This window comes from Giraffa tippelskirchi, chromosome 8 (assembly GCF_054371585.1).
Source record: "Giraffa tippelskirchi isolate mGirTip1 chromosome 8, T2T-mGirTip1v1.2.pri, whole genome shotgun sequence".
Taxonomy (NCBI): domain Eukaryota; kingdom Metazoa; phylum Chordata; class Mammalia; order Artiodactyla; family Giraffidae; genus Giraffa; species Giraffa tippelskirchi.
The window spans coordinates 93,341,464-93,364,877 of record NC_137282.1 but is presented as its reverse complement, the minus strand read 5'-3'; the positions used below and the strand labels follow the sequence as shown (position 1 = coordinate 93,364,877).

The following is a 23,414-nucleotide window of genomic DNA, read 5'->3' as shown; positions in this document are numbered from 1 at the left end:
GTCGTGTCGGACTCTGCAACCTCGTAGACTGTAGCCTGCCAGACTCCTCTGTCCATGGGATTCTCCAGGCAAGAATACAGGAGTAAGTAGCCATTCTCTTCTCCAGGGGATCTTCCTGGCTCAGTGATCAAACTCAGATCTCCTGCATTGCAGGCAGATTCTTTACCAGCTGAGCCACGAGGGAAGCTGTGTTGAAAATGTACTGAGTAGCAAATAGAGTCACAGGAAGTCTGGCGAACTGAACTCAATTAAAAAGGGGGCAATAGCACAGGAAGCTAGGCAGAAAGCAGGACCAAAGCAAAACATGCCACGGAAACTAGCCCACTGAGTACTCTAGTATGGCCATGTTAAAAACAGATGCACAGCAGTTTTGTGTATCACTGGAGACTAGACCCCACGGCTGGAACCATGGCTACTGCTATTCAAGAAAACTGGGTGTCCCTGCCATTGCTACTGCCACCTGTCTCCATAGTGGTTTCTCCACTACCCTGGGCCCTTGGTATCAATGACTTCCTAGCTGGAATCCAGGGCAAATGTGTCTGAATGCCTGAGTCTGAGTCACATATCCTAGCTGCAAAGGAGGGCTGGGTATGGGTGATATTCTCAGACTTCTTGGTGAGAGGCAGTCTGCACGACTCATCAATATTCAGAAAGCGATAATTTCACAAACACACAGAGGAGACTTACATGCTGGGCCCCAAAATTACAAACATTCACAACATCTCTGCATGTATTCAAAAATGCTGTAACTTTTCTATCTTGGACTCCCTTTACACTCTTATTCTTTCAGAAAAGTCTAATACAACCTGCAAGATCCAACTTCAGTTTCTTTTTCTTCATTTTATGTCACCCCTCCCCCACCCAGGAAAGGGTATCCATCAAGCTTTCTTTATACCACCATTTGTACAAATGTCTGCATTCGTGTTCAGCCGCTCAGTTGTGTCCAACTCTTTGTGACCCCATGAACTACAGCCTGCCAGTCTCCTCTGTCCATGCAGTTCTCCAGTCGAGAATACTAAAGTGGGTTGCTATGTCCTCCTGCAGGGGATCTTCCCAAACCAGGGCTCAAACTCATGTCTCCTGTGTCTCCTGCATTAGCAGGTAGATTCATTATCACTGAGCACAGGGGAAGCCCCTACTACAACACTATTAAAAATTAAAAAATAAATCTTACATACCTACTATGTGCTGGATAATATGTTAAGTGCTTTATAGTTTCACTTAATCATCCCTGGGATGTACTAATGTTTTTGCTGTGTTGCATGTGAGAATATTGCAATTTACAGAGGACAAACTTGCAAAACATGGATACTGCTAGAAAGTGACAAAAACAAGATATGAAGCCCAGTAGTTTAGTCACTAAGTTGTGTCTGACTCTTGCAACCCCATGGACTACAACCTGCCAGGCTCCTCTGTCCGTGGGATTCTCCAGCATGGAGAATCTGAAGTGGGTTGCCATTTCCTTCTCCAGGGGATCTTCCTGACCTGGTCTCTGGCATTGCAGGCAGTCTCCTGCATTACAGACAGAGTCTTTACCATACCAGAATCTAAATTTTTAACCATTCAGGAAATATACTGTTTTTAAAAAGTGTGTGTGTGTGTGTATGCACATAGAACCAAGATTGGCAAAGTGCTGATAATTGTTGAAGCTGGCTTCAGTGGGAATTTATTGTACTTTTCTCATAATTAAAAAATGTAAAATCTGCCAACATACATGTCCTACTCAATATTTTTTTCTGGAGTATTCTATTTTCTTTTTATTTATTTATTTGGCTGTGTTGGCCCCCTTTTTAGTTGCATCATGTAGGATCTTCCATTACGTTGCACAGACTCTCTAGTTGTGGCATGTGTGCTCAGTAGTTGCAACAAATGAGCTTTGTTGCCCCAGAATGTGAATCTTAGTTCCCTGATCAGGGATCAAACCCTTTTCCCCTGCATTACAAGGTGGATTCCTAACCACTGGACCACCAGGAGAGACATTTTTCTGGAGTATTTTAAAACAAATCTTAGACATTGCATCATACCTTTTGTAGTTGTTGTTGTTCAGTGGATAAGTCGTGTCCAACTCTTTATGACCCCATGAACTGCAGCACGCCAGGCTTCCCTGTCCTTCACTATCTCCCAGAGTTTGTTCAAGCTCATGTCCATTGAGTTGGCGATGCTATCCAACCATTTCATCCTGTCATCCCCTTCTCCTGCCTTCAATCTTTCCCAGCATTGCTCAACATTAGGGTCTTTTCCAAGGAGTTGGCTCTTCGCATTGGGTGGCCAAAGTATTGGAGCTTCAGCTTCAGCCCTTCCAATGCATATGTAGGGTTGATTACCTTTAGGATTGATTGGTTTAATCTTGCAGTCCAAGGTACTGTCAAGAGTCTTCTCCAGCATCACAGTTCGATTTTACTTATTAATCAATAGAAGTTTATGGAGTTCACACTAGAATCCCACCATTAAAATAATTCAGTTATGCTCAGTTCCTACTTAGTAGTTTTCCTAGTTTTAACTTCCTATGAAAGAAGAATCATATTGGTCCATATTGGGTCAGATCTCCACCCCTGCCAATCAGCTAGATAGGGTCATCCTATTTCATGGACTAGATATGGCTGACCATGACCATCCCTTCAGAAGAGACAAATCCTAAGGAAAGTGTGTGAGCAGGTAGATATTTCAACTTTCACCTAGGAAACAGAAGCTTTATTTTTCTCCTGAACCAATAAAAGAGAATAAAATCTTAAAAATATTATTTGACAATGAACACAACTGGGTTTCAGTTCAGTTCAGTCGCTTAGTCGTGTCCGACTCTTTGTGACCCCATGAATTGCAGCACGCCAGGCCTCTCTGTCCATCACCAACTCCTGGAGTCTACCCAAACCCATGTCCATCGAGTCAGTGATGCCATCCACCCATCTCATCCTCTGTCGTCCCCTTCTCTTCCTGCCCCGAATCCTACCCAGCATTAGGGTCTTTTCCAATGAGTCAACTCTTCGCATGAGGTGGCCAAAGTATTGGAGTTTCAGCTTCAACATCAGTCCTTCCAATGAACACCCAGGATGGATCTCCTTTAGGATGGATTAATTGGATCTCCTTGCAGTCCAAGGGACTCTCAAGAGTCTTCTCCAACACCACAGTTCAAAAGCATCAATTCTTCGGCGCTCAGCTTTCTTTATAGTCTAACTCTCACATCCATACATGACCACTGGAAAAACCATGGCCTTGACTAGACGGACTTTTGTTGGCAAAGTAATGTCTCTGCTTTTAAATATGCTATCTAGGTTGGCCATAACCTTCCTTCCAAGGAGTAAGCGTCTTTTAGTTTCATGGCTGCAATCACCATCAGCAGTGATTTTGGAGCCCCCAAAAATAAAGTCTGATACTGTTTCCACTGTTTCCCCATCTATTTCCCATGAAGTGATGGGACCGTAAGACTGACTCTAGTAATTTGTGAATCAGATAACATTTATATCTGGTATCTTTAATTTCCTTGTGTTAGTTAAAATAATGCTGACTCCTTTAACAAATAAACCGTAAATCCTCAGTGGTTCATCAAAAAAAAAGTTTATTTATCACATAACAGTAAAATGAATTGCTCTCCATCACATCAGGGACCCAGGCTCCACCCTTCTTAAGGTTCCTGAAGAACTCTGTCTTCAATAAGTGGATGAGAAAAGATACCATGAAGTTGAATGCAGCTACTGAGTGACGCAAACTGATTTCTTGTGGAGCTAAGACATTCATCCCTCTGAGCTATTTCACAGTTGCACAATCATGAGTAGATAAATGGTTGTGTTTTTAATCTACTAAATTTGGGATTGTTACACAGCCATAGATAACTACATAATGCAATGTCTGCCCCCTGCACTCTCCTTAACTAGCCAGCTTCCCACATACTGCTAGAGGTAAAGAATCTGCCTGCCAATGCAAGAGACATAAGAAACGTGAGTTTGGTCCCTGGGTTGGGAAGATCCCCTGAAGGAGGACACAGCAACCCACTTCAGTATTCTTACCTGGAGAATCCCATCAACAGAGGAACCTGGTGGGCTACAAGTCTATAGGGTTGCAAAGAATTGAATGTGACTGAAGTGACTTAGAACTCACTCAACTAGCCAGCTACCTTCAAGGCACCTGGACTTGGGTTAGGAAACTACATCTATAATCTGATATTTACCAGAATGAGTCATATTAATACTATTAATGTTTAGGCAGAAATAAGAGGTGTAAACCATGAATATCCCAGGCAAACTAAAACATATAGTTACCATATAGCCCTTTTTTTCCTCTTCCAATGGGTTTAGAAATAGTTGAATTTTCCAGTCCTTTGAGGAGCTAAATATCTGGACTCTCCTCATTCCCTTTCATCTCTGTTTGGAAACTGTGATATTCCAAGTTCATCAGTTTCCTTGTGATACATTGCTGAAAGCACTTATGCTTACTTTTTCCAGTCACTTCCACTAGTACTACAGATTCAGAGGTTATACAGTCTTTCTCTTGTAATAGGGAAGAACATTTTGTATCCTATTACAAGTTAATCACTAAAGGGATGTTGCCTATAAGCTTGAATTACACCTAATAACCCATGTCTGGGAACCCTGCCTCCCATGTAATGAGCATTAAGCTAAAATACCTTTGTTTAGGACTTCCCAGGTGGTGCTAGTAGTAAAGAATCTGCCTGCTAATGCAGGAGACATAAGAGATCCCTGGGTCAGGAAGATCCCCTGGAGAAGGACATGGCAACCCACTCCAGTATTCTTGCGTGGAGAATCTCATGGACAGAGGAGCCTGGCGGGCTACAGTTCACAGTTCACAGAGTCGGACAGGACTGAAGCAACGTAGCACACACCCACCTTTGTTTAATTCATGGGAAACATCCTGCCCAGCCCCACCTGAGAATGACTACAGGGAGGAATAAGTTACAACATCCCCTCCAGAGGCTGACCAGGCCTAGAACTAGAAAATGTTTGACTTTACTTCTTCCCTTTTTAGTATAAAATAAGTCTGAGGACTTCCCTGGTGGTCCAGTGCCTAGGACTCGGCACTTCCAATGTAGGGAGCCCAGGTTCAATCCCAGGTCAGGGAACTAGATCCCACAAGCTGCAACTAAGAGTTTGCATGCTGCAACTGAAGATCCCACATGCCACAGCAAAATCTGAAGAGCCTAAGACTTAGCTCAGCCAAATAAATAAATATTAAAACAAACAAACAAACAGTAAGACGCCTGAATAAGCCTGAATTCTAACTCAGACAAGACGTTTCTTTGAGGCACAAATCCACCATTCTCTCCATTTGCTCTCTTTCTGAAAAGTCACTATTCCAACAATTCTCTCGATTTCCTGGCCTATGGTGCATGTGGGGAGTTGTAGGAACTTGGATTCAGTAACATTTTAAGCTATCATTGGAATGGTAGGTTTCCCCTGAGTTTTCCACATCCTGGCCTCAGCACTGCTCTTCATCCTTCCCCTAGCTCCTAAAAAAAAAATAATAATAATCAGCTATCATCGGAGACAAACAATATGTTTGTTTGTCTCCAAACACATTCTAGGTATTTGTTTTGCTTCTAGGTGTCATGTTTTGCTTCTAGGTGTCATGATTCTCTACCTTTCCAGCTTCCAATATCAGTTTCCTCACTGCTTGATGCCCAACCACTAAACCAACGTCACAGGTGTGGAGTTGTCATTTTCAGCTGCACTCCACTTCCAGTATGAAATGTGCAACGACTTAAAAAATAATAAAAGTTTATTTCTCAGTCAAAAGTCCAATGAAAGTATTCTTGATTGGTGGGGAGTTTTACTGTAAGTAAAACTGTAAGTAAAGCACTACTATAAGTAACGTTTCTGGAATTCTTGTGGGTCTGCCCTCTTTATCATAAGTTTTCAAAGTCACCATGCTCTGAGTCAGGCTGGCAGGGGGAGAACGGGCATGAAAGAGTACACATGGGAGACTTTTATGGACCAGGTCTGGTGGTAAAGCACATCCTATTAGGTAAATACACCCTACAGCTGAAACACAGTCAAATAATTACAGCTAACTGCACGGAAGGCAGGAATGTGTGGCCTAGCTATGTACCCTAGAGAAAAGAAAAGAAGGTGTTTTGTTTGCTTTTACTTATTTATTTTTGGCTGTTTATTGTTTGTGGCACATGGGCTCAGTCAGTTGCCTCTCAGCATGTGGGATCTTTAGTTCCCCGACCAAGGATCAAACCCACGTCCTCTTCATTGGAAGGTGGATTCTTAATCACTGGACCACCAGGGAAGTTCCCAGAAATAAGTTGTTTTGAAAAGCCAGCCAGTCCCTGCTATCCCAGGTCTCAGAGTGACAAGATATTCATAGTTTTCAGTTTTTCACCCTTTAGGAATAAAGGCAAATTTGTGGATTAGCTAAAACACATTGTGCATTGCAGTTTGGTAGGTATTTTCTCTTTGTATTTGAATATGTATGTGGCTGATATTCTTGGAAAAATCCTCTAACCAAATAATATGCATTATATAGATTTCATTCTTGCAAGGCCAAGAAACTGAAAAATTTTGTTATCCAGTCTCCTCTGCTCAGCTCTTCCTTTGGAACAATTGAAAGACGAATCTAGTGTTTTATCTTTCAAATCTTCTTTGAAGCTAAAGGTAGTATTTCAATAAACTTTCTTATTGGTCTGCCGGCTTACTGCAGAATAAGACATAATAAGTAACTAGTCAGTATAGAAACAGATATCATCTGGTCCACTTCCTTCAATTTTCAAATGATTATTTTATGTTTATTCTACTCTCTGTGGGTACTAGCAGTTAGTAAGTATGAAAAGAATATTTTCAAGAAATGCAAAAAATATATCAGTGCTGAGCTATTGAGTTGACTAAACAAAATAAAAGATCTATAAACATTTTTGTATTAAATTTGGTTTTGAAAAATTGTTTTCAAAATATGTCACCATTATTTGTAGAATTTTTTAAAATAGAGATGATAAAAACTGTCAACAGTTTTCCCAAACACTGTTAGGAAAACTCTTATAATCTAATCATAAGAGAATTTACCAATTTTGTTTGCTGAGTCCTTTTTTTTTTCCTCATTGGTCTAGAATTTCACCAGGACTGTACGTCCATGCAGGCACTGAAGAATTAGGCAAGAAGTGTCAATAGATTATATTACCAGAAGGAATATTAATTTCTGGAAGACAGCAAGATTCCAAAGCTTGCCTTGAAATCATCAGTTTGTCACGTGGCCCAATTGCAACAATTGAGGAAAGCAGGATGGAGCTATCCCATGCCACTAAAAGGCTTAGCATACTAATGGCCCTTTGACACTACCAGCCATTCAGAAATCAGACTTTGTCATGCTCAAGAATAGACCACTCACCCCCAACAGGAAGCATTGGGGAGGCAAACGTGACAGTAATTCCCTGTCAGATAAAACTGAGGTATTGTTTTGGATTCCATCATATGTGAAAGGAATTACCCAGTCATAAATTTAAAATATTCTTTCTTTACCTGTTAGTCACTCCGTATTAGAGTTAAGTATCTATGACAGGTTAACAATTTTGAGAATCTAGGTGTTTTTGAACAGGTTATGGAAATCAGGATATGACCACCTGCTATATTTTAATAACCTAAGTATTGCTAAAGATTACACATCCAGCCATCAAAGAGAACAATTAAGCAAGACTCAAATATTTTCTATCTTTTCTTAGCTAGAAGAAGGCAGAAGGCGGTGTGAGAAAATAAGCCAAGTAGGGAATGCTCTGCTTTAGAGTTGTTTTTTTTCTGTATTTACATAGCTTTAAATGACATAGCTTTAAATGACCTCGCATTAACATGCAACAAAACACTAGAAACGATTCAGTGGAAAGCCAGCGTAAAACCCCAGTAATGGTCCATGGAAACCTGGGGATGGGGAACGCGCACATTAACACATCAAAACTAATTTGAAGAGGATTTAATTGATCCGTGGGCTGTCAAAGGAAGACTTCAGCTCCTGAACTACGAGTGGTTGTCTGCTCATTACCTTTTTTCTTGTGAAAAAAAAGGGAGAGATAATCTTAGTGTTTTATCTGTTTATATTTATTTATTATTTCTCACATTAACTATGTGTTTAGTACCTTATTTTGCCCAATTATCTTTTGTTTGAATCGGGGAAATATTTATTTCAGAGAGATTATCTCTTGTTCTATGAAAGAGGTAAAAACAGGTTCAAATCAGGGAGACTTCATCAAAGAGAGCTGTAATCCCTATTGTTTCTGTGTATTCTTCCCATCAGTTTAGAGAATGTGATAAATATCTCTTTGAATCAAGCATTGGCTTTTACTTCTCCTGGCTCCAATAATTTAAATGTGGTACAAAAATAAGATAATCAGATACAGTAATTTACTACACTGTGTTACTTTGTAATGTAAAAAAAACTACTTGTTCTTTTAAAAATATCACTTGGTTAGAAGTAGGTTAGTTTTTTCCTATAATTTTTATTTTATAACACTAAATGTTTTGAGGGGAAATGGAAAATAAAATAAGATCATTCTTTGTGACCTAACACATTTCACTGAACCCAAGAAATGAATAATTGCAAAAGAAAAAGAAGCCTTTTAAGGTTTAACACTGAAAACCTTCCCAGACCTTGTCAGCTCTAGCAACATTCTCTTGCAAAAAAAGATTATTTTAGAGTTTTGAACAGTAACTGGTTTACAACAACATAGAATTTATTGTTCTTGATTGCTCAGTTACCCAGATTAATTGTTAAATTGTAATTTGGTTGTCCTGAACTTCTTGCCAAGTTTCCACATGGTTTTAATTTCATTTCATCAGTTGGTATCTTTATTACTCCATGCCTCCCTCTTACACTGGATAATTATATTTTCCTTTGTAAAAAGAAGAGTGATAAATAAATTTGGAACTATTAAGTGCTTACTAAAAGTTTTTCTTAAGTTCAAGGATTGTCAGAACAGTTTTCTTAAAAGAGAAAAATATCATGCTTTAAAGGATAACATTATTATCCGAGGATAAATATGTATTATAAATTTTGTTTTGTTGTCCTGAAAGAGGAGAAAAAAAAAAGAAACACTTTACTTTAAAATTAAATTTGACATCGTAAGTGATTTATGAATATCTGGAGCTTATTCATTTTCTAATAATCATTTGTAAATATTTTAAATTTTACAAAGCATTTGCAGTAAAGGTATAATATTGTCAGAATATCAGAAAGATTATTACATATACAAAGTCTTTTGAAATAAAAACTTTATTTCAGCCTTACCTGATTTTTTGATGTGCTAAAATGAGTACTCAGTAAATATGCCTTACTTTATTACTAGTCCATATTTTACTTTTTTAAATACTGTTTTCGTTTTTAGGACTTGAATGTTAAAGACACTGGTAAAATGAACAATATTTTTTAAAGTAACAGTAGAAGCCAATGCATTCTATGACATTCTCATAATGTGTTTTCTTTCCTGTTCTGTGATTTCCATCAAGCACTGAGACACCCTGGGCAAAGTTGGAGCCTTATTTCACAAGAGCAGCTGGTTGCTCAGTGATACCGATTTCAGGAACTGCGCACTTTCTAGACTGACTTCCTTCTCTACTGGGATGAGTTACCCCACCCCCTTAGCCCACCAGGCACTAAAACTGCAAGTAAAAACGTGACCAGTTTTTTCATGGAGCATCATTTTCACTCTAGGTTAAATACATTTAAACTTCATTTTGCATTAAAATTAAAGTTATATTATGGATGCAATGCAAAAATCTCATGATTTTCTCGTTCAAACATAAGACTTTAATAAAGAAGTTTCAAGATTATGAAGGTCTTCCAGATTCTTATCTCCACAGTTAGGATGTCCAAGTGGAGAAGTGTGAAAAATACTGAATTATCACACTAAAATGTGCAATCTTTTTGTCTTTTCCTAACTTTATGGTGTGTGTGTGTGTGTGTGTGTGTATGTATATATAGTTATATTCGATAAGTTTTCCTCATCCAAATTCTTCAAGCTCTGAAAACCTCAGGACTCTAAAGTCAGGGATTTTGAACTAGAGAAGACCTGGAATAGCAGAATAAAATCTACTGAAATCCAAATTGAGTGATGAATATATAGGGAAGTAATTATGGGGTGTTTTTTTTCCTGTTTTTTCCTTTTAAAAAAATGAAGATATTTTTCTACTTCTAAATATATGTTTGTTTAGAAAAAATATAGAAAAAGAAAAAGATGGAACCAAATTTACCTTAGGTCTTATCACCCTGAGACTAATTGTTCATTTAACAAAATATTTATTCAATGCTCACTGTATGGCAGAGACAACTTTCTACACTCTCTCACACACACACAATATTTCACATAAATAAGGACATACCATATATGCTATTCTATTATTTGCTTCTTTATAATAAAAAAATACATTGTAGATAACAAATGTCTACATCACTATTTTTGATAGTTGTCTAGCTCTTCCCTATGTGGGCTAGACTGTTACTTGACCACTGTTGTTACAGCCTTTCTCAGTTTCTTATCCCTGCACCAATCTCTTGAGACTGAAACTTTCTCAAGTTTACTTCAAAAATGAATGTTTCTGTCATTTAGTGATTTTTCAACTGAAGAATGCAAAAGGCAGTCCTCATACACGTTTATGAGTTTATATATCCATATATGTATGTCTGTTTGAAATATGTTTGTATGCTCTATCTACATGTGGGTTTATTTTTGCCTTATTTATAAGTCACTGCATTTAAAATTATTTCCTCCACAGGTTATGATAAGAAAACAGACATATCTTTACCAGTTCCATTAAATAATAGATTATTTGCAAATTGAGCCTACATAAGTTCCCTGCTGATAACAGAGTCATTTCCTTTGAAAGATGTCTTTCAGAACTGTAACCACTGCCCTGAGAATGAATACACCTAACTGGATCTTAATTTTCAGTTTATTTGCACAACTTCAGCAAGTCTTTCTTAGTTATTCTTGTCCTTTTCTTTGTGCTTCATCTTCTCTTGGAGCTAGTCACCCAAACTGAATTTCCTCTGGGGAAACTGTAAGCACATTTTCTGCATAATCTCTTGAGGTTAAAAGCTTTGAGGATCTTTGTACATAATGGAAGAGGAGAGTCCTTTGACTACAATTGTCTTAATCCTTAAGATGTTTTGTGTGTCCTGAATGGGGAAGCCATCATTTCTTCTAAGGCTTCCTGAGACAGGATCTGCAAGATTTTGCTTCTTGGTGATTTTACTGAGTAACTCCTTGAATAGACAAAGTTAATTATTACTAAATAAGCATGTGTTAAATAAATTTTCTGTAACCGTATTTTAAGATTCTTTGGTGCCCTCAGTTTATATCTAATGATATGTGATAACATGTCTTAATGAAAAAGGCATTTGTCTTACTGAACTAAATAATTTCTTCAGTTGGTGAGGTGAGTTGGACACATTACTTCTAACTGGATTTGGCATATTAAAATATTTTTTATTGTAGAGGGAACTTTCATGATATTTTTACATATAGATAACCTTTTGCTTAATAATTATTTTGTGTCGGTATTAACAACCATCTATCATAAATAACAGGAAATTGTTATTTAAAAAATCACAAATTAATTTTGTGTTATATACACCTAGATTTAATATGGAATCAAAGGGACAGTTTCTCCTTTGTTTCTTTGTTTCCAAAAGAAAATAGACTCACATCTCTCCTTCAGTTACTTAACCTGCAGAACTTTGTCAAACATAGTTGGTATATTATGGCAGAAACCAACACAATATTGTAATTATCCTTCAATTAAAAATTAATGAATTAAAAAGAAAAAAACAAATGGAAACCCTATGGAGATATAGGATTTCTCTTTCTAGAATGCTTTTTAAAAAAGAGACCTTTAGGGACTTTCCTGGTGGTCCAATGACTGAGATTCCATGCTCCCAAATCAGGGGGCTCGGTTTCAATCTCTGGTCAGAGAACTAGATCCCACACAACTAAGACTGGCTTAGCCAAATAAATAATAAATAAAATAAAAAATAAGTATTTTTTTTAAAGCGAGATCTTTATATTTCCCTAGAGTAGCAGTTTGCCGTTAGGTGACAAAATGAACAAGGTGACTTCCTAGATTCCCTTTAGTCTCATAACGAGGTGATCCTAGCAAACCATGCCAACTTCACTTATTTCTCTCAGTTTTTTCTCCAGAGATAAACGAACCCTGGCATATTTGGGTGTATAATCAAAATCTCATAAGTTTGACTTCCAGAATCCATTTTTTGTTGCCTTGCTTTTGCTCCTGAGGTATAGCCAAATAAGGTTTTAAATACTTTAGAAAGTAATTCACAAGTCTTCTATGGCTAGTCATTCATTCCTTCATTATGAATTGATCCACATTTCATATGATTAAATTGGAAAATAGACTTAAATGATTATTAAAGTAATACATGTTCATCATAAAATATTTAAAAATTCAAGACAAGTTTAAATAAGAATGTCTAAAATGTTACTATCCAGAGATAACTATGACAGGCATTTGATGCATTTTTTTTCTATTCTGCTTAAGTACATAATGTTTATACATATATACATTTGAATCTTCTGTTTGTCTATATTTAAATAAATTTGTCTAGGACAAATTCTTAGATGCCAGATTATTAGATAAGAGTATGAATATTTTTAATGGTTTTAGTTCATACTGCTACATCTTTTTGAACAGAGTTGTACCAATTTATAGCCTCACCAGCTGTGGATGTGTATATATCCTATCTCTTTTCACTGCATTGAATGTTCATTCTATTTAAAGCTTTGCTAATTTAATAGGTGTAGTAGGACTGAATGGTAGCCTCCCTGAAAGATAAATCTATATCCTAATATCTAGAGTCTGAGTATTACCTTACATAGCAAAGGTGGTGATTAAGTTAAAGGTCTTGACAGGAGGTTTTATCCTGGATTATGCAGGGTGGTCTAAAAGCAAACATGTGTGTTTTATCTGTTTGTGTATTTGGCTGTGCCGGGTCTTAGCTGTGGCATGCAGGATCTTTTAGTTGCAACATATGGACTCTCAGTTGCAGCATGTGGGATCCAGTTCCTTGACCAGGGATCAAACTCCAGTCCCCTGCACTGGAAGCATGGAGTCTTAGCCACTGGAATACTAGGGAAGTCCAAAATGTATTTTTTAAAAAGAGCTGCAGAGGAAGTTTTGGGGCAGACACACGGAGAAGACAAAGTACAGACAGAGGCAGAGATGGGAATCACGCTGACACAAGTCCGGGAGTGCCATGCCAGCAGTCCCCAGAAGAGGGAAGAGGTAAGGAACAGATTTTCTCTGAAGTCTCCAGAGGGAATGTGGTCCTGCCATACCTGGCCTTCAGATTTATGGGCTCCAGATCTTCGAGAGAATCAATGGCTGTTGTTTTAAGCCACCAAGTTGCGGTGATTTGTTAGAACAGGTGCAGGAAGTGAATACAGCAGGTCAAAGTTATATTTCAATGTTGCTTTAATCTGCAGTTTCTCTCACCAGACACATCCTGCGTGTATGAGTGCTCAGTCATGCCTGACTCTTGAGACGCCATAGACTAGCCCGTCAGTCTCCTCTATCCATGGAACTTTCCAGGCAAAAATACTGGAGTGGGTTGCCATTTCCTTCTCCACGGTATCTTCTTGACCCAGGGATCAAACCTGCATCTCCTGCATTGACAGGTGGATTCTTTACCACTGCCACGTGAGAAGCCACCAGACACACAGTTATTTTAAATTGTATTTATTTAATGAACAATAAGGTTGGACAAAGCTAAGACAGAAAATGAAAAAAAAAAAAAAACAAACTTGGAGGCTACTGCAATATTTTAGAAGAGAAAAATAGCCTGACTTGAGATAAGATAGTGGAGTGAGGATAAAGAGACCAGATTAGAGAGCGGGTTAAAGTTTAAAAAGGCAAAATTTATTGATTGCATAAGATTGCAAAGGGAGAAGAGATGAAGATAATGGACAGCTAGGTGGCTGACTGAGATAAAAAATGCTGGAGGGGAAGATGCAGATTTGGAGGAAAAGTAAAGAATTCAGCAAGGATGACTTAAAGTGCTTGTGAGACCTGTGTGTGAAAATGTCTCCGGGGTTGGTTGCTATAGAGGCCTAGAGCTGAGGACAGAGGTCATGACATACATTTGTAAATCACCAGCATCTTGAGTGAAGGGCATGGCAACCCACTCCAGTATTCTTGCCTGGAGAATCCCATGGACAGAGGAACCTGGTGGGCTACACTCCATAGGATTGCAAAGAGTTGGACATGACTGAGGCAACTTAGCAGGCAGCTGCATCTTGAAACTATTGACATGCGTGAGATTTTTCTAGATAGAGTATTCAGGGTATAAAACAAACAAGAACTGGGACCAAATCCTGAGGAACAACATAAGTGGATGGCCAGAGAAAGCTTTGGTGAATGCTCAGTCGCTCAGTCATGTCCAAATCTTTGTGACCCCACGGACTGTAGCCCACCAGGCTCCTTTGTCCATGGGATTTCCCAAGCAAGAATATTGCAGTGTGTTGTCTTTTTCTCCTCCAGGAGATCTTCCTGACCTAGGGATCGAACCAGTGTCTCCTGCATTTCCTTGCATTGATATGCAGATTTTTTAGAAAGCCACTAGGTCAGAGAAGGAGAGGCTTTCAAATATGATTGAGAAAAAGTTGAGAGAGTAACAGGAAAAAAATAAGAGGATTTTTTTTTTTTTAAGAACAGAATAGTTAATGGCATTGAGCTGAGAGAGTCCAGCTTTTGATACCAGCAGGGCCCAGGTGGTGCTAGGGGTAAAGAACCTGCCTGCCAATGCAGGAGACTAAGAGATGCGGGTTTGATCCATGGGTAAGGAAGACCCCTGGAGAAGGGCATGGCAACCCACTCCAGTATCCTTGCCTGGAGAATCCCATGGACAGAGGAGCCTGGTGAGCTACAGTCCATGGGGTTGCAAAGAGTCAGACATGACGTAGCAAGCATTCAGGGCCCTGTGGGGCTCCCAGGAGCAAAAGTCTTTCTGTGCCTCCCCATTTCTTTGACTACAGAGAATTGTCTTCATTTAGCCTACATGACCTTTCCTGAGTTCCAGTGGGCATATTAAAGCAGCTGTTAATTAGGGAAGGGAGGGGAAAGGAGACCAGGGAGAAACCAACAGTCAAGAGCAGCCTTGGGGCAAGGTCTTTGTCCCCATCAATGGATACACACAGTATCTTTGAGCTATTTTGCAGACATTGAAACCCTCTCCAGATGGGAGAAGTTAAGGATTAACAATGGTATGCTGCCCACAAGCATGTAGACCCCAAACCTGAAGCTTGATGAAGCTGACTCCTACTTAACCTCACTATCAACCCATCAGAAGAAAGTCCACAAGCTGATTATGCTCTCTTTGAACAATTAGTTAAAATGTCTCCCTATCTTCCCCAATTTGGGACACGGGGTTTTAAGGACATTAGCCCGCTGTGGCCCCCTTTGCCTGGCAAAGTCATAAAGCTATCCTTTTCTACTTCACCCAAAACTCTGTCTCTGAGATTTGATTCAGAGAAACTGAGTTAAAAGTTATCACTTTTAGTACCTCTTGAATCTGCCTCAGCTTTCAGACTAAGGCTAAGCTCTTTCTGGACAGCCCACAGCCAATAATGAGAGCTAAACAAGAATATTGAGTACAGATGTTTCTGCCCAGCCCAGTAATCCTTTAAGGAACAATTTTTGCCCCAGGACGTCTTGTTGGATTGACCGGGAATTTTTCAGATTTGCATAACCATCTGAAGGCCTTCCATGTTCAAATCCTGCTTCCTACGCCTTTCATCTCTTCCCAGGTGGCGCTAGTGGTAAAGAACCTGCCTGCCAATGCAGGAGATGTAAGAAACACGGGTTCAATCCTTGGGTTGGGAAGATCCCCTGGAGAAAGAAATGGCAACCCACTCCAGTATTTTTGCCAGGAGAATCCCACGAACAGAGGAGCCTGGCAGGCTATAGTCCATCGGGTTGCAAAGAGTCGGATACGACTGAAACGACTTAACATGCACCCTTTTCATATTTCACAGGTGCTATTCCCAAAGAAGCCTCTTGCACTGTTCACTCTGTCCACTTCTGACACAGTGATCTTGCAAGAGAAGTTTCTGTGGAATTAGAGGAATTAGAAGATGTTGAGGAATAAATGCCCTGTAAAGTTCAGGACAGAGGATTAGATGGTTGGATGCCATCACCAACTCAATGGACATGAGTTTGGTCAAGCTCCAGGAGTTGGGGGAAGCCTGGCGTGCTGTAGTCCGTGGGGTTACAAAGAGTCTGACACTACTGAGTGACTGAACTGAATTGAACTGAAAGTTCAAGACTCAGTGGTGAAGAGGTATAGTGAGGGTAGAAACTGGAATGGAACTTGAGCCCATGAAGGCTTCACTTTAGGAATGGACAGGCATGAAATATTTCAATCTGGTAACTTGGATTGAGTAGAAAGGGTGATAGCCCAAGATCCCTGAGAAAAATGAAAAGATGGAGTCTTGAGCTTAATAGTCAGAGGAATTAAGCTGAGACAAAAGGAGAAACCCTCTCCTATTGAGAGAGGAGGGAAGGAAAACAGGATGTGCACATAAGTTTGCAGATATAGTAGCAGATGAGACCATGTGCTTAGAGGTGGGGAAGAGGTGATAGTGTTCAAGGACAGTAGAGATGGTTTGATGTAGCTACAGTGCCAGATGAGATGGTTAATGGTGAAACACTGGAAGCATTCCAGTTTAAGCCAGGACTAGATAGAAGTATTCACTATTACCAATTTTACCAGTAAGGTTCCTAGCCAGAGGCAGATGACACACCCAAGTTGGGTACCAAGAAGAGAGAGTAACAAAGAGCTACTGATAGAGGTTTGGCAGAATATAAGGGAAACTGGGAGATCTAGTGCAACACCCCAGGATTGGAAACCAAGGGCACTGTTCCACTACCAGGACTGAAGTAGGAAAAAGAGGGAACAGTTACTGGAACTCAGTAACTTAGAAAGCTGAGTGGAGAGCCTGGATTTTAGGGACAGGGACTTTTGATAGGATGAGAGACATTTCCATTCATAGGGACCCACAAGTGGGAACTGAGAATAAATACTTAGATCTCACTATCCCTATCCCTTCCTTTCCTTTGTTGGCCAAACCCAACCAGAAGCTGGAGAGCAAAAGAATCTGTGTTGTATTTTCCAACAGATCAGCCTCTTGGGGACAGAGAAGAGTGGAGAAGAGTGAATTTGGAGAACTATAATATGCCCTACCACATGTTAAAATGTATCACAAAGATACCAACAAAAGAAAAATAGTGCATTATTGGCTCAGATATAGGTTATAGAAAAAGCTAGTGAGTCTGAAAATAGGACCAAGTTAATATATGGCATTCATTATATGGTAAAGGTGTATTCAAACCAGTAGAACAAAAGATAAATTATTCATTAAATAGTATTTTTAAACAGTTGGCTAGTGACTTAGAAAAGTTAAATCCCTACTTTTAGATACTTGTAAACTTAAAAATAAATTAATGATTTAAATGTAAAAAGACTCAAGAGGGAGGGGATATATGTATCCTCATAACTGATATACTAAAAATTAGGAACAATTCATAATACACGTTAAAAAATTAATAGCTATAATGTACAAGTGAATAAATCTATAAAAAATAACAATTCAGTGCCGGGAGCCTGCTCACGAGATCCCCACCCATGACAGAGTCATGAGGAGAAGACCTGACGAGCAGAACGACTCAGGCCTCAGGGAATTCTCGAGAGGCTGCCTCAGCGCTCACCTTAAAGATGATATCTCTCTTTCTGATGTTTGCTATAATAAACCTCTTCTTATTTTCTATGACTTAAGCAAAAGGCCTTTCCTGATTCCCTTCTAAAATAGATCATTCTGAAACCTCAAATCAACAAGGCCCCTGAACGGTAGCACCCTAAATAAAATTATCTGGGATATAGAGTATGCTGATCTAAATTCCTTTTGCTAACATATTGGTTTGTTTAATAAATGTACCTGTGCCTTTGGAGCTAATGCGCATGACTGCTCCCTGGTAATAAAACAGCATTGAGAGCCTCCGCACAGAAAGCCCCTATGGGCACAAAACCCTTCACAGGAAAAAAGGCTTGTTAGGAAATATAAAAAATATTGCTTTGTGGAACTGTTACTTAATCTATATTTACTCACTATGCTTTTACTCTTAACGTATTTAGCCTATATAATGAAAGCATAATAGTTAAAGATTTATATAAATAGGAGTTTAGCTTTAATACAAATAATAAGACAATTGTTGATTTAACTGATGATTCTTACTTAGAGCTGAATTTCAGCTTGCTGTTCTTTGACTTTATGGAACTACATTCTTTTCTGTTAAGCTCAAGGCATAGAGTAAATTACCAAAAACAGGTTTTACCTAAAAACTTCCTGTTGATGAATTCTTTCCTGATGTGCCCGATACGAAAGTGTTCTGACTGATCAATCCTTATCAATGGAGAGTCACAAGGTGTTAGCAGGCCACCAGGCCAGAAGATGATGTAAACAAAATGAGGCTTTTTGTAACTAAAGACATGCTAACAGCTTCGATGAGGGTCGAAACTGCTGGCCCATTGAACTAACTTGATAGGCCCATTAAGATATACCCATTAAGCTAAGTTGGTATGTCCCTTAAGCTAAGTTGGTATGTTCCCTGAGCTAAGTTGGTATGTCCCTTAAGCTGAATTGGTATGTCCCTTAAGCTGAATTGGTATGACTCTATACTTTACATTTGTTTCTATATACCACTAAAAATATAAAAGCTGTCTTGAAAAACAATAAAAATAGTAGACACTTGGAAACGCTGAGACTCGCTGTGTCTTCTCATTCGTATCGCCGACGCCGTCCATCCTGAGGGAACCCCTGGACCTGCTGGAGCTGGACTCCGGCAATTCAGTAGGGAAAAATCTGTGATAGGCAAATGATACATGAAGAAACATGTTGGTAAATAAATATAAAAATACTTTCAGCTTTATTAATAATCAAAGACATGAACTAAAAACAACTGTGAAATATATTTCCATATCTATAAAGTTGTAAAAGATTGAAATAACCCATTGTTGTAGGGAGTGAAGGAAAACAGACCCTCTGACTATGGGAATATAAATCAATACAACTTATCTACAAGGCACTTTGACACAGTGTATCAAAAATTAATTTACTAATTAATTTGGCTGCACTGGGTCTTAGTTGTGATGTGTGGACTCCTAGATGCAGCCTGTGGAATCTAGTTCCCTGACCAAGGACTGAATCTGGGTTCCCTGTATTGGGAGCACAGGGCATTAGCCACTGGGCCACCAGGGAAGCCACTATTTTATTTCAGCCCCCTCCCAATCCATTAATATGGGACTGGACAAGAAACTTAGGATAGAATCCTACAGTGGAACACTCTGTGGGCATTAGAATTAATATATGTTTCTATATTAATTTCCAATTGGTTCAGATGGTAAAGAATCCGCCTGCAATGCCGGAGACCTGGATTCGATACTTTGGATGGGAAGATCCCCTGGAGAAGGGAATGGCTACCCTCTCCAGTATCGTGGTGGGCTACAGTCCATGGATAGAGTCACAAAGAGTTCAGACACAACTGAGCAACTTTCACTTTCACATTTTAAGTTATGTAAAAACATATCCACAAGACTCAATCAGTGAAAAAGCATGTATTGAATAGTCTCCACCTTAGCTGCCTCCTGAGAAACCTGTATGAAGGTCAAGAAGTTAGAACTGGACATGGAACAATGGACTGGTTCCAAATTGGGAAAGGAGCACATCAAGGCTATATATTGTCACTCTGCTTATTTAACTTATATGCAGAGTACATCATGCCAAATGCCAGGCTGGATGAAGCACAAGCTGGAATCAAGATTGCAGGGGAAAATATCAATAATCTCAGATATGTAGGTGATACCACACTTATGGCAGAAAGTGAAGAGGAACTAAAGAATCTCTTAATGAAAGTGAAAGAGGAGAGTGAAAAAGCTGGCTTAAAATTCAACATTCAAAAAATGAAGATCATGGCATCTGGTACCCATCACTTCACGCAAATAGATGGGGAAACAATGGAAACAGACTTTATTTTCTTGGGGCTCCAAAATCACTGCAGATGGTGACTGCAGTCATGAAATTAAAAGATGCTTGCTCCTTGGAAGAAGAGTGCTGACAAGCCTAGCAGAGACATTACTTTGCCAACAAAGGTCTGTCCAGTCAAAGCTATGGTTTTTCTAGTGGTCATGTATGGATGTGAGAGTTGGACCATAAAGAAGGCTGAGCTATGAAGAATTGATGCTTTTGAACTGTGGTGTTGGAGAAGACTCTTGGACTGCAAGGAAATCCAACCAGTCCATCCTAAAGGAAATCAGTCCTGAATATTCATTGGAAGGACTGATGCTGAAGCTGAAGCTCCAATACTTTGAAGCCACCTGATACAAAGAGCCAACTCATTAGAAAAGACCCTGAGAAAGATTGAGGGCAGGAGGAGAAGGGGATGACAGAGGATGAGACGGTTGGATGACATCACTGACTCAGTGAATTTAAGTTTTAGCAAGCTCTGGGAGATGGTGAAGGACAGGTAAGTCCGGCATGCTGCAGTCCACGGGGTTGCATAGAGTCGGATATGACTGAGCAACTGAACAACAACAACAAATGCATAATCCCATTTGTTTAAAATTGATTACAAAGCATAGTAATCTGGTATCACCCTTTCTTGAAAGGTAATCACAGAATTGTTAGCAGCAGTTATCATTTTGGGGGCATTTTGGGTGCTTTTTTCCTTATGTGGCTTCTTCTGTGTGGTTTGAGCTTTTTATTTTTATCAATTTTATTTCTGAATTTTTTAAATGAACATGTATAATTTTACAAAATATAAGTAAAACAAAGAAATGAAATAGTTTGTATGAAGATTAAAAGCAATTGTTACATAGAGAATTTCAGCAAATCCTTGACAATCCAGGTAAAGCTGGAAATTATTCATTTACATCCTCGACGTTAAGTGATGGTCTCCAACTCTTGCCTGGAGAATCCCTTGGACAGAGGAGTCTGGCAGTCTCCTGTCATAGAGTCACAAAAGAATCAGATATGACTAAAGTGGCTTAGCATGCAGGTACCATAATCCATAGTATGAAGAGCAGGCAGAACACAATGGATTGGAAAGATCTTTCAGACGGGAGAAAGAAAGAGAAAGTTTTACCTAATAGGAGAAAAGGAGACAGATTAGGAGGGCTGCAGCCAGACAGAAAGAAGATAAGCATAGTTGAATCCTGGAATAGGAATTTGGTGAACCATCATTCCTGGCCTTGGGCAAAGGAGGGTTTAGCAAGATGACAGTAACTCCAGATAGCTTGAGGGAGAATTTGAAGACATCCAGGCATGTAATCAGCCTCTCGGTTTTATCTATCATAGCTCTGTTGTTCAGTCGGTAAGTTGTGTCTGACTTTTTCAGACTCCATGAACTGCAGCACTCCAGGCTTCCCTGTCCTTCACTGTCTCCTGGAGTTTGCTCAAACCCATGTCCATTGAGTCAATAATGCCATCCAAACCATCTCACCTCTGTTGTCCCCTTCTCCTCTTTCTCTCAATCTTTTCCAGCCTCAGGGTCTTTACCAATGAGTGACTCTTCACATCAGGTGGCCGAATTATTGGAGCTTCGCTTCAGGTGGCCAAAGCATTCAGCATCAGTCCTTCCAATGTATATTCTGGGTTGGTTTCCTTTAGGATTGACTAGTTGATCATTTCTCTGGAATGGTAAGTTAACAAGGCCAGTGGGAGGATTCTAGAACAATAGGCCTGGGATACAGTATCATTCAAAGACTTGATAGCCTTTTTAAAAGCCTATGACCTCTACGGAGGCAGGAGGAGAAGGGGATGACAGAAGATGAGATGGTTGGAAGGCATCACCAACTCAGTGGACATGAGTTTGAGTAAGCTCCGGGAGATGGTGAAAGACAGGGCAGCCTGGCGTTCTGCAGTTCATGGGGTCGCAAAGAGTTGGACATGACTGAGCGACTGAACAACAACAAATGACTTTTATATGCTACTAAATGGTAGGAAGCAGAGATACTGCAAAGACTGTAAACATTCTACACCCAATTCCGATGTGGGTGTGTGCTAGAGCAGTTTTCTCTACCATAAGCAAACAATTCTTAGACCCTGGCTATGTGTCCTACAGTTCAGCCCCATTCTGACACTAACTACCTGGAGATAGAGTCAGATTCCAGTTTCAGAGTTCAATTCTGACAAGACTACCCTTGACATCAACTCTCTGCCTAAATGCAGATGACTAATCACAAACCCAGGTTGTTGTCTGTACTTCTGACAATAAATCGGAGGTTTAGAGCAACACACAGAACTCAGAAAAGCATTTTACTCAGTAGATCACTGGCTTATTATAAAAGCATGTAACTTAGGAATGAAAAGTGAAAGTGCGAGTCACTCAGTTCTGTTCTACTCTTTTCGACCCCACGGACTGCAGCCAACCAGGCTCCACTGTTTATAGAATTGTCCAGGCAAAAATACTGCAGTAGGTTGCCATTTCCTTCTCCAGGGTGTCTTCCTGACCCAGGGAATGAACCCGGGTCTCCTGCATTGCAGGTAGATTCTTTACTGTCTGAGCCACCAATAGCCAGATGGAAGAAATGCATAGGCAAGGGTATGGGGAAATGTCTCAGAGCATCCATGCCCTCTCTGAGCCCACTACTCTTCCCAAATCTCCACCTCTCACCAACCCAGAAGATTTAGAAACCCTGTGCTTTGGGGCTTTAATGGATGCTTCATTACACAGCCATGATTGATTAAATCATAGTTACTGGTTATTGATTCAACCTCCAGCTTCAATCCAGCCTCTGTCATTTTCTCTCTATATTCATCCTCGGCCAACCTCCAGCCTCTGCCATTTTCTTGGAGAAGGAAATGGCAACCCACTCCAGTATTCTTGCCCAGAGAATTCCATGGACAGAGGAGCCGGGCAGGCTATAATACATGGGGTCACAAAGAGTCCAGCAGGACTGACCAACTATCACTCACTCACCCCAGGGTATCCCTTCCTGGAAGGTCAGGGGAATGGGACTGAGAATTCCAACCCTCTAATCACAAAGCTGGTTGCCCAGCAACCAGCCCCACCCTGTGGAGTGCTTTCCCAAAGTCACCTCATTAACATAACAAGATGCACCTGTATCTGCTCTTATCCTAGGAAATTCCAAAGGTTTTAGGAGCTCTGTGCCAAAACCAGGGCAAAGAACAATACATATTTCTTATTATCAATCACAGTATCACAGACAGAAAGATCAAAGTGGATTGGGCTGGGAAAAGAAAGCTAAAATTGGTGAAGAACTTATACCTGGAGGACGGTCCCCATGACAGTAGCCATCCTTAGTAGTTATCATGCCGGACTGGATACTCCTCAGCAGATGCAACTACAGGCTGCTGAGGAAACATACAGACTAGCCACACTGCACCGGAGGTAGAA

At 39.7% G+C, this 23,414-nt stretch overlaps 1 long non-coding RNA gene across 2 annotated transcripts; it reads right to left on the bottom strand.

The window, feature by feature from the left end:
* Positions 1-14,451: 14,451 nt before the first annotated feature.
* Positions 14,452-23,053, bottom strand: LOC145516533 (uncharacterized). Of its 2 annotated transcripts, none has more exons than XR_014061447.1 (4): positions 22,977-23,053; positions 20,871-21,000; positions 15,773-18,862; positions 14,452-14,737 (listed from the first exon to the last, which is right to left on the bottom strand). It is a non-coding gene; the product is annotated as an uncharacterized LOC145516533 (long non-coding RNA). The 2 variants fall into 2 exon arrangements; XR_014061448.1 differs by having other exon boundaries at positions 22,756-22,980.
* Between the last annotated feature and the right edge of the window lie 361 nt (positions 23,054-23,414).